The 20431-nt window shown below is 40.7% G+C and overlaps 1 pseudogene; it reads left to right on the top strand.

Annotated features, from left to right (window-relative positions):
- The first annotated feature begins 2683 nt into the window (after positions 1-2683).
- On the top strand, positions 2684-17438 carry LOC114298729 (5-OH-xanthotoxin synthase-like; annotated as a pseudogene).
- Positions 17439-20431: the final 2993 nt, after the last annotated feature.

The raw sequence follows: 20431 nt of genomic DNA on the forward strand, positions 1-20431 counted from the left end.
GACAAATTTTAAAAAAGATGTGGCTTTTTTTGCTAATCAATGTGAAAGCTAAAAGGTGGAAAATGGACAAGTATGAGCAAGTTTGGACAAGTCAAAATGAACTATACATTTAAAGCAATTCTACATAATACCCTTATAGTGCTAACTACTTGTCATTCCACCTTAAAGAAAACTACTCAGAATTGAAATGAATAATTGAGATTTAATTAGTGTAATAAAATTCTAAGTAAAAGTAGGTAGTGTTATCAAGGGGTGCTCGCAGTTCGGTTGTAGTTGGGGAACCTCTAATCCGTCATCTGTCCACTGGGTTGGCGGATGCGGATTGAGCGGATGAGCGGATCGATACAAATCGGTTTGGTGGTTTAAACTTTTACATAATACAACAACTTGTCAATATTTTTTTTTGGATACCAATCTAACTCAACATAACCAAATGATTATCAAGTAAATTGTTAAATATCAATAATAAATACATATAAGAAAATCACGTATTATCGAAACTATTTAATTACTTTTTTAATTCAAAAACTATTTAATTTGATTTTTTTTTTAAATGACAAAATTAAATTTGATATTTTTGACACAAAAATACCAAATATCAACACTTGCTATTTAATAAAAGGATTTCTAAATTGAAAATACAACATAATATCTCTTTTTCAATTGAAAGCACAAACAGAATATCTAATCAAATTGAAAATGCAAAATTTTACAAATTACTGGAGGTGCTTGAGGTTTGGCAGTTCGGTTACGGCTAAAAAAATCTCATATCTGCCATCTGTCCAAAATTAGGCGGATTGGAAAAATCAATCCACAACTGTCCGTTCGTCATCACACATCTGTTTAAAATGCGGCGGATCGGTTCGGTCAATTTGGGTGGATCTAAACATCCACTGAGCAGCCCTAGTGTTATCTGCTTTCGCTGCTCTTCCACTTCATATAGTAAAGGTAAAAGAGAAAGTGATCAATTTCAAACATGGAACCAAGGCAGTAGCACATTTGGTAAAGGCCTAGGGGTTAAGACCCCAGGTCTCAAGTTCGAAACTTCTTGGATTAATCTCCTAGGCGTTCAAAACTTCTTGGGTTAATTTCTTGGACGTAGCGCAGTTGGTTAGGAGGTTAAGTTTCAAATTGTTATTACCCCAACACTTGGTATGAATTTGATATTCCCCCGCTGCGTGAGTTCTGATTTCAGCTCTTGGGGGGCTAGGACAAGTTCTCGGGTTATAGTCTTTTACTCGAAACGAACAACAAGATATCTTAGTAATCTGTGCGAGGGGCGCTGCCTTGGACCTGCGAAAGAGTTGATGGATTTTCCTGCAACAAAAACAAAAACAAAAAAAAAAAAAAAAAAAAAGTTCCAAACATGGAGTCCATGCCTAAGGGGGTGTTTGGTCTAGCTTAAAAAGACCAACTTATAGATTTAGGCCCCGTTTGGAAACCCTCCCATTTAGCCAAAAAGTCAAAAAGTTACTAAAAAAGCCAAAAAACCAACAACCCATACCAAAAAGTCAAAGATTCTCTTTTCTCTCTACTTTTTGCACATCATTTCGTAAAAAGTCAAAAAATCATCCCAAACATACTAATTTTTTTTAGCTCATATTTTAGCCAAATAGCCAAAAAGTTACTAAATTATCCTGTTCCCAAACGAGGCCTTAGGCTTTGAAAAAAGTTAATTTAGACAGTTTGTTTTAGCTTTTGAAAATTAACTTCTGCTTCTAACAACTTTTTTGAAACAGAAATAAGCTCCGAATCTAAAGCTGCTAGGAGGTAGCTTCGTAGGTTCAGCTCATGCGGAGGGGAAGGAGGATTACTTAAATATCCTTTGTCTTTTCAATTATTTACTTTTCTGCTACTATAGAAAAATTAGAGAAGAAAAACCAGAGAAGAACTTGCCCATTCTCGTCGTCTTTCCCAATAGCAGCAACCTCAGCTTCATCCTCACCGTCTCACTGCCGTTGTGAGAACTTGCCCATCCCTTTCACCTTTGCGTTCCAAACCCACATCACACTTAACCCAAAATATATATATATATATATAAACACACATAACAATTCATATTAAAAAAAAAAATCGATGACTGTGTACACATATCGATGACTGTGTACACACAGAGAGTGTGTGAGAGAGAGAGAGAGACATAGAGATAAAGAAAAGAAAAAGACAAGTACTTTATGTGTATATATATATATATATTAGAAAAGCAAAAGAAAATTGAATGAATCAAGAGAGCTTCAAATCCAAAATAGACATTCTTACTCAAAAAAAAAAAAAAAATGATAATTAATTACAAAAAGTAGAGATAAATTCACCTTACAACTAACAGGGGTAAAAAAGATATTTACACATCAAAAAGCTATTTCACAGTTTATTAAACAAACACTACTCAGTAACTTAAATCTATAATCTAACAGTTATACCAAACAAATTAATAACTTCTGATTAAAACTACAGTCTTTAATCTATAAAGAGAAATGTTAGGGATCATGAAATTTTTTTTATGAAAATGATCATGAAAAATTTGTGACCCTTAGATTACCTTGATCACTGTGTGGTGTTTTATTGTAAGTGTAATCCAAAGGTCACAAATCTTTTATGATCATTTTCATGAAAGACTTTTCATGATACCTAGCATTGCTGATCTATAAATAATGTTTGAGAGCTCTAATGCAACTCCAATAATATGGAGAGTGTCCATGTGAAGGTAGGGCCCACACTCCTCTCTCTACCCTCTCTCTCTCTTCCACCTCACTAGAGCTTCATTTAGAGCTCTAGTATTAAAACTTTGTATCATTACTGATAATCTATTAAATTATAATATGTTTACTAGCCACACCAAACACCCCCTAAGTTGTCGTCGTCGTCGTCGTGCATGGCCAGAGATGAAAACCCATACATATTTATGTTCCCATGGTTAGCCTTTGGTCATATGTTTCTATTCTTAGAGCTCTCCAAGCTCATATCCCAAAATGGTCTAAGAGTCTCTTCCGTATCCACTCCTAAAAACATCCACAGACTACCCAAATTGCCTCCAAATCTATCCCCTTTCATCAATTTAGTGATATCCAAAGTCAACCAACTCCCCCAAAACGCAAAATCCACACTCGACCTTCCCCACCACGAAGTCAAGTATCTCGTGAAGGCCTTTTCCTATGATCAACTCCAACAGCCCATGTCTCAGATTCTCTCAGATTTATCTCCCCATTGGGTAATTTACGATTTCGCACCATATTGGCTCAGCTCTCTTGCCTCCAAACTCGGGGCATCCTCAGAGTCTTCTTCAATGCCTACGTTGTGCTTTTTGGGTCCTGTACCAGTGTCAATGCGCACGAGTGGTGAAGACGATCGCACAACACCAGAGGACTTCACTCACTGCTAAACCCAAATGGATCCCATTTGAATCAAAAATCGGGTTTAAGCTCTTCGAGATTAAGTTCAACGACATACCCACCAATGATGAAAACGTTCCAACTACATTTCACTTTGGAGCGGAGATTGATGCTTGTGATGTCTTGGCTGTGAGAAACTCTAATCAGTTCGAACCCGAATGGTTGAAACTCATGGAAGAGAGTCACATGATTTGGGCCCAAATGGCAATGTTCATCTTGACCCACACCATATCTAAATGATTGGTAATTTTTGGAGCACTAACCGGAGGTCTCATTTCAACGGTTTAAAGTCCATCTAATTTCAAAATAAATTATTTGTTGCAATTAGTTTTATATATTTTTAATTGTTACTAAATTTAAAGACGCTATCATGTCCTATTATCGTCAAACTATCGTCGAATTTTCGTCTGACAATCAGAAACTTGCTATAATGTTCAACAGCGTCGGAAAGTTCTCGGAGTATCGCTAGAGTATTCTAAACGTTACCGGAAGTCACCAGAATGTCTATTGTTGGGCATCAAGAATATCGTCGAAGATTCACCAAAATGTCCAGAACATCATTAGGGAGAAAAAAAATAGAAGAAAAAATAAAGAAACTAGAGTGAAAACATAACAAAATTTAATCATATCCTCTTCAACAGCACAAAACATGAAAAAAAAAAAAAAAAGACTCTTTTAGAGTACATAATTTTCAATTCGCAAAATTTATAAAAATTTAAATTTTGAATTAATTGCTCATCAAGCAACATAAATTTATAGTTTTAAAACTACAAAAATTATCAATTTGCTTGTTTATGAAAACACAATTTCACGTCACGACGGTGGTGGAGATCTCAGATCAAAAGTTTCTAAGAGTTTGTAAATTTTTAGTTTGTCAATATTTGCTAAACTTTTTTTTGTTGTTTTAATAAAGAAAAAAAAAAGGCTACAGCCATAGAGAAAAGTAGAAACGTATCTTCAAAATTGTAAAATTTTACAATTTTCACCGATTTTGTTTAGAATTTAAAAATTTTCTCTATTAAAACAAGAAGAGAGAAGTGTGTAATAGAGAAAAAGAGTAAAAACTAATAGATCAAAGGAGATAGGCAAACATAGAGAGATGGGACTCCGACAACTATTTTTTATTTAGATTTAGCTGGATCTGATGTCGATTTACTTATATCTGCTCTAAATTTGAATATTCTAGTGAGTTGTCTCGGTGAATCACAATTAATGATGGTCGCCGATTGCCGGTCATCAATGAGTGTAAAGCAGAAAGAGAGAGAGAAGAATTCCGGTGACACTTCGCCATCCTCCCTCCTTCGAATGAAATCACTCTGGCACCACCACCACATGCATAATTATAGTACAAAACTTCACACAACCTTTCTCGAAAGAAGAGAAAACTAGATTCCAGATAGTACTTTAATAAAGAGAGAAAGTTTCCTAGAAAAAGGACATGCAATGCATCTGTGGGAGAGAAAAGCACATGATATTCGTTGCTATGACTATTGTGGGAAATAACTCATTAGCCTTGGGACTTTTGAGTTTAAACAAAAAAGTTATGGGACTAAATAGAGTATACTTCTTTCAAAGAGGACATGTGGATAATTTGTCCAATTTTTGTAACGCCCTCAAAATAATAACATTAAACCCATCAATATAAACATGCATTTATATATATAAGATCCGCATTCTTCAATTCATCAGAGTATTTCTTTACAAAAGTATTACACGTTAACAACAAAAGCAAATGCCCTACGGGCTTACAGCTTTCCAAGTTAACACTTGGTTACAAAAAAAAAAGAGTACTAACTCAATTACACATTAAGCCCTTGGCTTGGATTTACATGTAATACATCAAAAGGAAATAAGACAACAAAAGTCTGCCCGCCTCTAGCCTCCCAAGCTATGTCCTTGGAGGTGGCATACTACCTGTACCTGAAAATAATGTCCCATAAAGGGTGAACCAACGCCCAGTAGAGATATGCTAAACACAGTATGAGCAATAACTAAGACATTAGCAACTGATAAATGTTCAATTTTCATAAACCAATTTATAACCCATTTCCATCTCATGACCACTACATCCATGTTTCATTTCAGTTTCCATTTCTTGTCAATTTCACAATTTACATCAATGGCTCAGAACCTGGCCAACTACTTATATGAGACAGTGACTCATATTATACATTTCCCATTATCACAATAGATAAACATACAAGTTGTATCAACATCTCAACAGGTAAGCATACAAGCTGCACCCACATTTCAACAGATATGCATATTAGCTATATCAACACTTCCAATGACAAGCATATGAGCTGTATCAACACTTCCAATGACAAGCATATGAGCTGTATCAACACATTATCTGACAAGCATATGAGCTGTATCAGTGGAGTCCATCCCCTATCTCCTCCCAAACAACATCCGGTTTAGAGGTCCATCCCCTATCTTCCCCTAAACCGTGGAGTACATCCCCTATCTCCTCCCACACACACAATGCATATATACACAAAGGTCATATACACAATCAATCAACACATAACGTTAATGTATTCTGTCCACCGTCACACTCCATGACATATCCAATTGATTAGTTTTAGTTTACCTAATCATCATGCATTGTCTACAACAATCAAAACTACCCTCCAGCTGTAGCCCAAGCAATTATTTCTAAACAGATAATAAAAGCTCCAACAGATAAAATATCAATGTTTTCAAAAGTGAGCGATTTATAAATCCAACTCCATCATTTCACAACATAATGAGCCAATTTCATTATTTCCAACTCAATTCCATAAGTTCACAATTTTCCCAAAGTAATTATACCAATTAATTTATTCAACCAAATTAGGGTTTTCTACCCCATTTCTCAATATTGACCCAATGGCCTAATTATCAACAACCAACATCAATAACACCATTTGAAACCCAAAATACATACTATGAGCCCAAAATCACAAAACCCTCTTTAACACATTTTGAAACCCTAAGTCCCAAAATTTCCCAAATTCAACACTTTATCAAAACAACTAAAAATCTAGGTTAAAGACCATAAGAGTGAGTAGGAATCCCTACCTCAAAGATGAGACCCAAAGAAGAAGATGGTGAAAACGAAGTTGCTCCAAACCACGAGTTCCTCGGATCAAAAGATAGCCCTCGACGATCAACAACCTTTTTGTAAAGGCCAAAGGTGAGAAAAACACCCTAGCTAAATCAATATCTAGAGAGAAGGCAAGGTTTTAGAGAGAGAGGCTCTGAAATGGCCTTTTCGGAAAAGTAAGAGAGAGAAAGGATGAGAAAAGTGATTTAAAACTGCCTCACAGAAAACACAACGCTCGAGCGTCAAGAACAAAAACTAGGTCCGCTCGAGCGCAAAAGGACCCGCTCGAGCGCCAAGACACAAGAATAAAGCAATCCCACTCGAGCGCGAAAACCATTCCGCTCGAGCGTAGATTTCCTGCTCCCAGAACTTACACCCAAAGGTACCACCCGCTTGAGCGCCAAAGTACCCGCTCGAGCGCAAAGAAACCCGCTCGAGCGTGAAAAACACACCTGTAGAAGTTTTGCAGGGACACGAAAATACTGGGGTTGTGCAATCCCCGCTCGAGCGAAAGAAGACCCGCTCGAGCGGACCTCCAAAAAACTGGGCAACAAAGAATTGAAACCAAGGCCTAACCAACCTGTAACAACTCGGCCCAAAACTTCCCAACACTCAATCAAGCGGAATTAAAGGACGACAACAGGATAGATATAACTACCAACTTCACGGAACCGAGTCCGGAATACAACAGAACAGTAAAGGGACAACCAGGATCGCTATAACCTCCCCCCCTTAAAGAATTTCGTCCCCGAAATTAAACACAAGTTTTTTTTTTCAAAAACAGGTTTTCTCCATTTTCAACAATATTACAACATTATATTAAACAACCCGACCCATTATCGGTCAGTCCTATCTCTTTTCAAGAGGCAAAACACATTATTTAAAACAACTTGCATTATCAACATGCATTTCTTTGAAATTTACCAATTTCAACTCATTTTCCACAATTCAATCATACATGCAACATTATCATCATGCTTGCATTCCCACGATACATTGAACATATGCAATGTTATACAAATTCCCATTAACCAAAACATTCACAATGTTTTACAACTTAAGACGTACACAATGCTCTTAAAGTTCAACAATATTACAGAATTTCATTACAAAATTACACATCGATAAACATGTCCGGATACTTCTCACGGACTTCCAACTCACGTTCCCAAGTGGCTTCCTCCACCCCGTGATGTTTCCACAAAACCTTTACCAAGGGAATGGTCTTACCTCGCAAGACTTGATCCCGCCTATCCAAGACCCGCACCGGTCTCTCCTCATACGAGGCATCCTCATCTACCTCCAAGTCGGTCCAATCTAACACATGGGATGGATCCGGCTCATACTTCCGAAGCATACTAACCTGAAAGATGTCATGAACCCCGGACAACTGTGGTGGCAAAGCCAAACAATAAGCAACTTCCCCAATCCTCTCGAGGATCTCAAAGGGACCAATAAATCGAGGGGATAACTTCCCACTCTTCCCGAACCTCATCAAACCTCGCGTAGGTGATATTTTCAAGAAGACATGATCACCTACCTCAAACGCCAAAGGCCTCCTCCTACGGTCGGCATAACTCTTTTGGCGACTCTGGGCCGTAACAAGCCTCCTACGGATAAGCTCAACTTTCTCCGTCGTCTCCCTAACCAACTCCGGACCCAACAAAGGTGCATCACCCACCTCAGCCCAACACACTGGAGACCTACACGGTCGGCCATACAAGGCCTCGAACGGTGCCATACCGATGCTAGACTGAAAACTGTTGTTGTAGGCAAACTCTACCAATGGCAAGTGCCTCTCCCACGTCCCACTGAAGTCCAGGACACATCCTCGAAGCATATCCTCAAGGATCTGAATAGTACGCTCGGACTGCCCGTCAGTCTGAGGATGATAGGCCGTACTAAAGGTCAACTTAGTGCCCAAGGCACTCTGTAAACTCTACCACAACCTAGCAGTAAAACAAGGATCTCTATCTGAAACGATCGTCACTGGGACCCCGTGCAATCTCACTATGTCCCGAATATACAAGTCGGCGAGATGATCTAACGAATCTCTCACGCGTATAGGAATGAAGTGTGCCGACTTAGTCAACCGATCTACAACCACCCAAATGGCATCACTACCCCGCTGCGTCCTCGGAAGACCTACAACAAAGTTCATAGTGATATGCTCCCACTTCCACTCGGCAATAGGCAAGGGTTGCAACAAACTCGCTGGCCTATGATGCTCGGCCTTCACTTGCTGGCAAGTAAGGTACTTAGACACGAAAACAGCCACATCTCTCTTCATACCCCGCCACCAAAACTGGCGACCCAAATCCCGATACATCTTAGTGCCTCCCGGATGCACCGCAAGACGTGAATGATGGAACTCTTGGAGTGCTTCCTCTCGGCAAGACTCCGGCACAAACAAACGGTCTCGGTATCTCACACTCAGGTCGGGATACACCATCAAACCCTTCTCAGCCTTTCCATTTGAGATCTTCTCTCGGAAGGACTCTACCTCAAGGTCACCTCTCTGTGCCTCTAACACTCGAGTCACGAGTGTAGGCTGCGCAATAACAGAAAACAAGGCCGTAGCCTCAACTGATTCACCCAGAAGCAAGTCAAACTCGCCAAGTACACCCAACATCCTCCATTCCCGGATGGCTATACAAGCTACATCACTAATGGATTTCCTACTAAGGGCATCGGCCACAACATTGGCCTTTCCCGGGTGATAGTGCAACTCAAAATCATAGTCCTCAATGAACTCCATCCATCTCCTATGCCTCAAATTCAAGTCCCTCTGTGTAAACAGGTACTTCAAACTCTTGTGGTCCGAGAATACCTCGAACCCCTCACCATAAAGGTAGTGCCTCCACATCTTTAAGGCAAAGATCACTGCTGCTAACTCTAGGTCGTGTGTAGGGTAGTTCTTCTCGTGTATTTTCAACTAACGTGAGCCATAAGCTATCACTTTCCCCTCTTGCATCAACACACAACCCAAACCCTCTCGTGAGGCATCACAATAAACCGCAAAACCCAACCCTCTCTCCGGAATAATCAAAACCGGAGCGGTGGTCAATCTAACCTTCAACTCTTGGAACGACTTTTCGCAAGTCTCACTCCACACAAATTTGACCCCTTTCCGTGTCAATCTAATCAACGGCGAAACTAGCCTGGAGAAATCTTTCACAAACCGACGATAATACCTAGCTAATCCCAGAAAACTGCGGATCTCAAACACACTCTTAGGCTGTGCCCAATCTTGCACTGCCTCTACCTTGGATGTATCTACAGACACTCCTTCCCCGGATACCACATGGCCTAAAAATTTTACTTCTCCTAGCCAGAACTCACACTTCCCAAACTTGGCATACAGCCTATGGGCTCTAAGGTGCCGTTTGGTAACACTTACGTTTTCAGTTTTCTGTTTATATTTACAAAAATTTAAAAAACTCAAATAAAAACTTGTTTGGTAAAATTTTTGATTTATAAATCAGTGGTCTCAGTTTATAAATTTGGCCAAAAAATGAAAACACAAAAAATGTGTTTCCGTTTTGAGTTTTGAATTTTTTTTTTTTTTTTATCACCCAACACTAGCCACCACCCGCCACCATTTTCCACCACCGTCCTCTGGCACCACCACCCACCCCCACCACGACCTGCCACCACCACTCACCACCCACCTGCCACCACCAGCCGCCAGCCACCACCCACCTACCACCCACTCGCCATCACCACCCACCCCTCGCCGCCGTCGCCGCCACCACCACCACCACCACCACCATCACCTACCACCCACCCGCCACCCACCTGCCACTGCCACCCACCACCCACTCGCTACCCCCTACCACCCGCCACCGTTACCCACCCAACCACCACAACCACAACCACCACCACCACCCACCACCACCCGCCATCCGCCACCCACTTGCCACCACTACCCACCACCTGCCACTACCACTGCCACAACCACCCACTCGCTACCACCTACCACCTGCCACCGTCACCTACCCACCCACCCGCCACCACCCGCCATCCGCCACCCACCTGCCACCACCACCCACCACCACCACCACCCACTTGTTACCACCCACCACTCGCCACCGTCACCCACCCACCCACCACCACCACCCACCCGCCATCCGCCACCTATCTGCCACCACCACCCGCCACTATCACCATCACCACCCACTCGCTACCACCCACTACCCGCCACCGTCACCCACCCACCCACCCACCACCACCTACTCGCCACCACCACCCACCTACTATCCGCCACTCACTTGCCACCACCACCAACCACCCGTCACCACAACCACCACCCACTCGCTACTACCTGCCACCGTCACCCACCCACCCACCACCACCACCCACCCGCTACCACCCCTCACCACCCGCCATCCGCCACCCATCTGCCACCACCACCAACCACCTACCACCACCACCCGCCACCATCACCCACCCAACCACCACCACCACCACCACCCACCCGCCACTACCCACCACCACCAGCTACCCACCACCCACCGTCACCACTTTCCACCACCGTCTTCCGTCGCCACTTGCCATTTCTCACTCTTTTTTATATTTTAAATTTTTTTAAAACATTTTGTCAATTACCAAACGTGTTTGTAGTTTATGTTTTTTTTAAAATAAACAAAAAATAAACAAAAACCAGTTTATAAATTTTTGTAAATATAAACTGAAAACGTAAACGTTACCAAACACACCCTAAGCAACTCAAGCACCACTCTCAAGTGTTCCTCGTGCTCCTCTTCAGAAGGCGAATAGATAAGAATGTCGTCCACGAAAACGACTACAAAACGGTCTAAGAATTCCCAGAAGATTTGGTTCATCAAATCCATAAAGACTACCGGTGCATTAGTAAGCCCGAATGGCATCACTAGAAACTCATAATGGCCATACCGCGTACGGAATGCCGTCTTAGGAATATCCTCCTCCCTGACCCTCAACTGGTGGTAACCCGATCTCAAGTCTATCTTAGAGAAACAACGGGAACCCTTCAACTGGTCAAACAGATCATCTATACGGGGCATAGGATACTTATTCTTGACCGTAGCCCGATTCAACTTCCGGTAGTCTATACATAATCTCAACGCACCATCTTTCTTTTTAGCAAAGAGGGCCGGTGCTCCCCACGGCGAAGCACTAGGGCGAACAAAACCCTTATCTAGCAATTCCTGGAGCTGAACTTTCAACTCAACCAACTCTGCTGGAGTAAAACAATAGGGTGCCATAGAAATCGGCGCTATGCCGGGCACTAAATCAATAGAGAACTCTATCTCTCAGTGAGGTGGCAAACTAACGAGATCCTCAGGAAAAACATCTGAATACTCACAAACCACCCTCGGTAAAACAATCTGGGTCTCGTCACACTCACCACTCATAAAGCTAGCAAGTAGACCACTAAGCTTATTCCGCCCTCGCGGATCATACATCGGTGGCAACACACTACCAACTCGATCCCCCAAGAAATGGAAACACTCCCCGCTCAAGGTACAAACTGTGACCCTCTGGCGGTAGCAATCAATAATAGCCCGGTATGACGATAGCCAATCCATACCCAAAATAACATCAAAACCCTTCATGGGCATGACCACAAACGGAAAAGGAAGCCTATGGTCGGCGACCTCTATATCACAACCCCTAACACCTTGTTTCAAGATCAACTCACCACCAATAGGCAATACCACACATATAAGAGATGCTAACTATGCTAACTCCAATTCCAAAACAGATGCAAATGCAGCAGATACAAAAGAATGAGATGCACCCGTATCAATCAATACACTAGCAACCGAGTTACAAAACAAAAAGGTACCTCTCACTACTGATGGAGCTGGTACTAGATCCTGCGCGGTAACAGCATACACGCGCCCTGTAGGCCCTTGATCCACCTGCTCACCTCTAGGAGCAAAAGACTACTGCACTGACTGGGATGACGAAGCTCCCGGATTGGCCCTCGAGGCCTGCACAAACTGAGCTGGCTGTTAACTCTGCGTCTGCCTAGAACCAGACGCTCCTGAAGTAGCACTCAACTGTGGGCAATACCTCTTCAGGTGCCCAGGCTGACCATACTGATAGCAAGACAAAGGCTGGCCCCTGCCCTGACTCTGGCCCTGAGGTCTAGCTGAAGAAGAAGCAGCTCGTTGACCCCCTCCCTTCTACGGGCAAACCGAAGACTTGTGACCTGGGTGGCCACACACAAAACAAGTCAAGCCTCCCTGACTACCTCTCCCAGAGCCCGTACTCGGCACTGGAAAGGTCGATCTAGCCACACCACCCAGAGACTGTTGAGGGTTAGAACCCCTCTGTCTCTTGCCGTCACCCTGACCATGATGGCTCCTCTTGGAGCCTCTCTGCCCCTCGTCTTCCTCCTGCATCATAATCTCTATATGAGCGGCAGCATCCACCAAACGTCTGTACTCTCGGATGAAAGATCCACCAACCCTCATCTTGAGGCCTCGCCTCAACTTCCGCTCAAACTCAAAGCAACGGCATTTCTCGGACGCCACTAGTTCAGGTGCAAACCTGGACAGACTAGTAAAAGTAGCCTCAAACTCGGCCACTGACAAACCCTGCTGTCTAAGCTGGCAAAACTGCTCTCTTAGCTTCTCCCTAGCAGCTGCAGATAAAAACTTCTCCTGGAAAGCATTCACAAATGCCTCCCATGCACCACCAACACTGCTCTTCTCGTACTTCCACCATTGACCCGCATCTCCCTTCAGCTGGAAGGATGCCAGGGTCACCTTCAAAGCCCTATCCTCGATGCCTAGCATCTCGAACGTCTTCTCCATCTGTTCCAACCACTCATCAGCCTTAAGTGGCTCCTTTGGATCCCCAACAAACTCGTCCGGGTTAGACCGGAAGAATTCCCTCTTCAAGAAAGAAGGCCCTGCCTCAGCAACCTGATTCTCAGCTCTGAGAATACCCAAAGCTCCCGCTATCTCTCGGGCCAAGGCGCCCATAGCCTGCTGACCCGCTGGCTCGGCCACGTTGGCCTGACCAACCCCCTCCTACACTGCTGGAACGTCATCCGGTAGAGGTACCTCCTGCCTACCATGCCTGCCACGCCTACCACGCCCTCGCCTTGACATCCTAATAAAGGTAACCAAAACTATTAGCACATTCACAAATGTGCCGAAGCTATAACACTCACGTCCTAATGCATGGACAACTGTAATTCACTCCATGTAAGCACATAAACACATAAGCACTTACGAATTTCATTTCCGGATAATGATAGTCCCGAGGCGTTACTAGAGTTCCAGTTAGAAACAACATTGATAAAGTGCCTTTCCAACAAGACTCCCAGAAACCCAAGGATCCAATCAACATCCTAGAAACTACATTCCATACCCACATAGTCACATAAGCATGTTATCAATTAAGAACATAGCATATGACACTACATCTAAGCCTCTATCAAGCGAGACAAACCCGTTGTGATCCTAATCATTTTCACGTACCCAAAGTATTCGAACCCGGTACGCTCTGATACCAAGTTGTAACACCCTCAAAATAATAACATTAAACCCATCAATATAAACATGCATTTATATATATAAGATCCACATTCTTCATTTCATCAGAGTATTTCTTTACAAAAGTATTACATGTTAACAATAAAAGCAAATGCCCTACGGGCTTACAGCTTTCCAAGTTAACACTTAGTTACAAAAAAAAGAGTACTAACTCAATTACACATTAAGCCCTTGGCTTGGATTTACATGTAATACATCAAAAGGAAATAAGACAACAAAAGTCTGCCCGCCTCTAGCCTCCCAAGCTACGTCCTTGGAGGTGGCATACTACCTGTACCTGAAAATAATGTCCCATAAAGGGTGAACCAACGCCCAGTAGAGATATGCTAAATACAGTATGAGCAATAACTAAGACATTAGCAATTGATAAATGTTCAATTTTCATAAACCAATTCATAACCCATTTCCATCTCATGACCACAACGTCCATGTTTCATTTCAGTTTCCATTTCTTGTCAATTTCACAATTTACATCAATGGCTCAGAACCTGGCCAACTACTTATATGAGACAGTGACTCATATTAAACATTTCTCATTATCACAATAGATAAACATACAAGTTGTATCAACATCTCAACAGCTAAGCATATAAGTTGCAACCACATTTCAACAGATATGCATATTAGCTATATCAACACTTCTAATGACAAGCATATGAGCTATATCAACACTTCCAATGACATGCATATAAGCTATATCAACACATTATCTGACAAGCATATGAGCTGTATCAGTGGAGTCCATCCCCTATCTCCTCCCAAACAACATCCGGTTTAGAGGTCCATCCCCTATCTTCCCCTAAACCGTGGAGTACATCCCCTATCTCCTCCCACACACACAATGCATATATACACAAAGGTCATATACACAATCAATCAATACATAACGTTAATGTATTCTGTCCACCGTCATACTCTATGACATATCCAATTGATTAGTTTTAGTTTACCTAATCATCATGCATTTTCTACAACAATCAAAACTACCCCCCACCGGTAGCCCAAGCAATTATTTCTAAACAGATAATAAAAGCTCCAACAGATAAAATTTCAATGTTTTCAAAAGTTAGCGATTTATAAATCCAACTCCATTATTTCACAACATAATGAGCCAATTTCATTATTTCCAACTCAATTCCATAAGTTCACAATTTTCCCAAATTAATTATACCAATTACTTTATTCAACCAAATTAGGGTTTTCTACCCCATTTCTCAATATTGACCCAATGGTCTAAATATCAACAACCAACACCATTAACACCATTTGAAACCCAAAATATATACTATGAGCCCAAAATCACAAAACCCTCTTTAACACATTTTGAAACCCTAAGTCCCAAAATTTCCCAAATTCAACACTTTATCAAAACAACTAAAAATCTAGGTTAAAGACCATAAGAGTGAGTAGGAATCCCTACCTCAAAGATGAGACCCAAAGAAGAAGATGGTGAAAACGAAGTTGCTCCAAACCACGAGTTCCTCGGATCAAAAGATAGCCCTCGACGATCAACAACCTTTTTGTAAAGGCCAAAGGTGAGAAAAACACCCTAGCTAGATCAATATCTAGAGAGAAAGCAAGGTTTTAGAGAGAGAGGCTCTCAAATGGCCTTTTCGGAAAAGTAAGAGAGAGAAAGGATGAGAAAAGTGATTTAAAACTGCCTCACAGCCAACTGATATACGACATTCCCGCTCGAGCGGAAAACACAACGCTCGAGCGCCAAGAACAAAAACTAGGTCCGCTCGAGCGCAAAAGGACCCGCTCGAGTGCCAAGACACAATAATAAAGTAATCCCGCTCGAGCGCGAAAACCAGTCCGCTCAAGCGTAGATTTCCTGCTCCCAGAACTTACACCCAAAGGTACCACCTGCTCAAGCGCCAAAGTACCCGCTCGAGCGCCACCGCTCGAGCGCAAAGAAACCCGCTCAAGCGTGAAAAACACACCTGCAGAAGTTTTGCAGGGACACGAAAATACTGGGGTTGTGCAATCCCCGCTCGAGCGCAAGAAGACCCGCTCGAGCGGACCTCCAAAAAACTAGGCAACAAAGAATTGAAACCAAGGCCTAACCAACCTATAACAACTCTGCCCAAAACATCCCAACACTCAATCAAGCGGAATTAAAGGACGACAACAGGATAGATATAACTACCAACTTCACGGAACCGAGTCTGGAATACAACAGAACAGTAAAGGGACAACCGGGATCGCTATAATTTTTCTAGAATTTTTAACATTTTTTAAAATTTTTTTTAGTATTTGTAACATTACTTTAAAATAAATTTACACAATAATTTTTTTTTTTTTTAATGAAGCTCAGGCAATTTAAATAACTGAAATTTGTAACATTATTTTTTTTTCTTTATGAAGCTCAGGCAATGATGGGAAGCTTCTTTGTTTCTAACTATTTTCCTTTGATGGGTTGGGTTGATTTAGTCAGCGGAATGAGTGCTAGGGTTGAGAAGAATTTCAAGGAATTGGATTTGTTCTATCAAGAATTCATTGATGATCATCTCAATCCAAAGAGGACTGAATTCATCCAAGAGGACATCCTTGGCATCTTACTTCAACTGAGAAAGGATCAGTTAAGTCCAATTGATCTAACTTTGAATCATATTAAAGCAGTGCTCATAATGAATTAGTGACTAAAAAAACCTACATATAATTTCTTGTTCATGTGGTTGTAGACTAAAAGCACCACTAAATTCTGTTAGTGGAATCTCATTTTGAACTAAACATTGCTTAGAACTCCAAATTTCTACTCCTTTCAAAACCCCCCGGAGAATTAATAATAATATTTTTACCTTGTAGAATATTTTCACAGGTGGACCTGACACAAGTGCAGCCACCGTGGTTTGGGTGATGACTGTGCTGATGAAAAAGCCATGATGGAGAAAGTTCAAGAAGTAAGAAAGTTGATTGGAAAGAAAGATATGGTGGACAAAGATGATATTTAAAAGCTTCCTTATTTGAAGACGGTGATAAAGGAGGAAATAAGACTGTACCCACCGATTCCACTCTTGCCACGACAAACAATTGACAAGTGCATCATAGATGGGTATGAAATTCAACCTAGAACCCCGGTTTATATTAATTCATGGGCCATTGGAAGGGACCCTGAAGTTTGGAAAAACTCATAAGAATATTTGCCTGGGAGATTTTTGGATTGTGATACTGATTTTAGAGGACTAAATTTTGGACTAATTCCATTTGGATCTGGTCGAAGAGCATCCTAGGATCAATCTGGGATTTGCAGCAGTAGAGCTTGCACTTGCCAATCTTCTTTACTCATTTGATTGGGGATTACCTGCTGGGATGACAATTGAAGATATTGATACTAATATCAAGCCTGGTCTTACAAGGCATAAGAGAAATGCTCTTTGCCTAATGCCTAAGAACTACTCTGTGTAACTAAAGCATCCTTAGCTTATTAACTAAAATAAAACCTCCAAAAAAGCATAATAATATTAAGAATTATAATATTTTACTCACTATTTCACGTGTCAACACTGAAAATAAATATGAATGATGAGATATATTATATTAACACAATTTTAACATCTATTATAATAATAAATAATAAAAAAAAAGTAATCATCTAGCATTATTGTAAAAAAAACAATGCTAACAAATTAGTTTATTTAGTTCATTTCTATTTTTTTGACTTATTATTATTATTATTTTTTAAATATAAACATGTTTGGATTTTCTAATATATCCTTCTTGTGAGGCCAGAAAGATAACTATGGACAAAGTTGGGCCGGCAAGGCCCAAGTCCACTGATGTTTTGGTTCTAACCCATCCACGCATCAGTTGCAATTAAAAGCCCAACAGCCCATCGATTTGAACGAACCGTTAAGATGAGAGGTTCGGTGAAACTTCAAACTAAGCTCATAAAGTTGAGGTCCATCAGTTAAAAGTTACAGATATCGGTGGGTCGGATCATAACTTATCTAAAACAATTCGAATTGTGTTTCCACATTAATTTAATTTTTTTTTTTAAATGGTCATTATAAAACAAATTTTAGTACCAAAAAAATTGAGTGAAATTATCATGAAATGGATTTTTCTACAACTATAAGAATAACACTTAGAATAGGAAAATATAAATAATTACAGAGTGAAATTGTATTACAAATAAAAAAATATGCATATAATTTTATTTTTAAATTCACTTACAATAATTTGGAGTTTGGGACAAACAAGTTAGATAAATAGCATACCATATCATTGTGAATCAAATTAGGAGAGACTTTTTAGAGGTCTCAAGCATTTTTTTAAAAATAAAAGTAGTGATATACAAAATATATATACATACACTCAAAATAGCATAATGTGACAAATCTTGATTTTATCATTTTAAAGCAAAAGATCTATTAAGGTGACTTGTCATTCTTGTCAAAATTTCCCTATGAAAAATATTTTTCTTAAAATAATGATATCCTAACAAATATATATATATATATATATATATAATTTGATACAAAATAACCTGACTGAATTTATATAGCGACCCCGGTCTTTTCTCTTTAAATTATTGTATCCAGACTTAGGTTCCGTGGATCCTGTCATTACTTATTGGTTGTTGTTGTCCTTTAATCTCTTGTATTTGAAGTATAGGTTGTGTTGGGCGGGTCTGTTACAGGTTGGTTGATTTTAGATGCCGATAGGTGATGCCCAGATTTTGGCCTTCACGCTCGAGCGGAAGTTTTAACGCTCGAGCGGTCCCTTCGTTGTTGCTTCTCCGCTCGAGCGGGATTTTTGACGCTCGAGCGGGATTTTCCATCTCCCAGTATTTTTCTCTGCAGTTCTTCCGCTCGAGCGGTAGTTTTTACGCTCGAGCGTGATCCCTTGTTTTTGCTCCTCCGCTCGAGCGGGGAGTTTGACGCTCGAGCGGGTGCAGCGCCTGCAAAACTTCTGGAAGGGTGCAATCGACGCTCGAGCGGCTTTCTTCACGCTCGAGCATGATTCTGTGTCTTACGCTCGAGCGGGGCTTTCTACGCTCGAGCGTAGAGTCGACTACATCAGTCCGTGATTTCACTTTTCTGATCACTTTTTGACCTACTTTTCATCTCTTAACTTTTAAAAACCGCCCCTTGAGAGTTTCTCTCTCTACTCTTACCTTCTCTCCAAGATTTGATCTATTTCCGGTGGTCTTCTACCCTAGTTCCTTTGGAAGAAAGGTAGAGCTTCGCGAGAGCTTTGTTTTAATCTGAGAAACTTGGGATTTGGAGCACGTGGGTCTTTGGTCTTCATCTCCATCTTCTCCATACGGGTTATTTTCTTCGAAGTAGGGATTTCCTACTCCATTCTATAAGTTTTGTTCTAAGTTTTGGTATTTGATATGTTGGGGATACTTTGGTAATTTTGGGAAAAACCCTAGTTGTGTTAATTAATTAATTTGTATAATTAATTTAAGGAAATTGGGGAATTTGGTTAAATTCATGAAATTGAGGAATTCATTGATTAAATGGTGTGGTGGGATAAATTAAACCACTCGCCTAGTGAATTGTTGTTATATTTATTTCCAGTCTAGAAATAACTGTTTTGGGCTATCGGTGGAGGATAGTCGTGATTGTTGTAGACATTGCATGTGGATTAGGAATAACTGAAACTAATCACATTGGTTAAGTCATTAATTTTGACTATAGCATTAATACAGAAAATACGTGTATTGTTTGAGCATTGCATTTGCATACATTGTTTTGTGTGGGAGGAGATAGGGGATGTACTCCACGGTTTAGGGGAAGATAGGGGATGGACCTCTAAACCGGATTTTTGTTTGGGAGGAGATAGGGGATGGACTCCATTAGCACCATTTTTATGTGTGCTTATTATATTGAAGTGTTTTTACATGATTATTGATACAGCACTAAAATGTGTATCAAATGGGAAGTATGAAGTGTTTTGATATGAGCATGAGTCTCATTTGTTTTGTTGATATTGGAAGTAATGTGAATATGATATATATATTTCACTGTTGTAAGTTTGGCCAGGTTCTGAGCCATGTTGATAATAATGGAAAGTGAAATGTGTCTTAGACATTAGTGTCGTGAGACTGTAAAATGGTAAAATTGGTTATCTTAGTTAACCATCTATTGAATGCTATAGCTTTAATCAATGCTTATATTTGGTTTAGTATTTTTCTACTAGGCTGTGGCTCACCCTTTATGGGAACATCATTTTCAGGTTCAGGTGATAAGCTACCTCCACGGACTTAGCCTGGAAGGAGTTGGTGTTTGGGATTTTGAAGACTTGTCTTTAGTTATATGTTTTATTTTGTTATTTTTGAGATTTCATGTAAACATTCAAGCCTAGGGCTTAACTTGTAAATGAGTTAGTACTCATCCTTTTTGTGTCCAAGTGTTAGCTTGGAAAGATGTAAGCCCTTAGGGCATTTATTT

The sequence above is a fragment of the Camellia sinensis genome, chromosome 13 (genome assembly GCF_055761805.1).
Source record: "Camellia sinensis isolate YWXY chromosome 13, ASM5576180v1, whole genome shotgun sequence".
NCBI classification, from domain to species: Eukaryota; Viridiplantae; Streptophyta; class Magnoliopsida; order Ericales; family Theaceae; genus Camellia; species Camellia sinensis.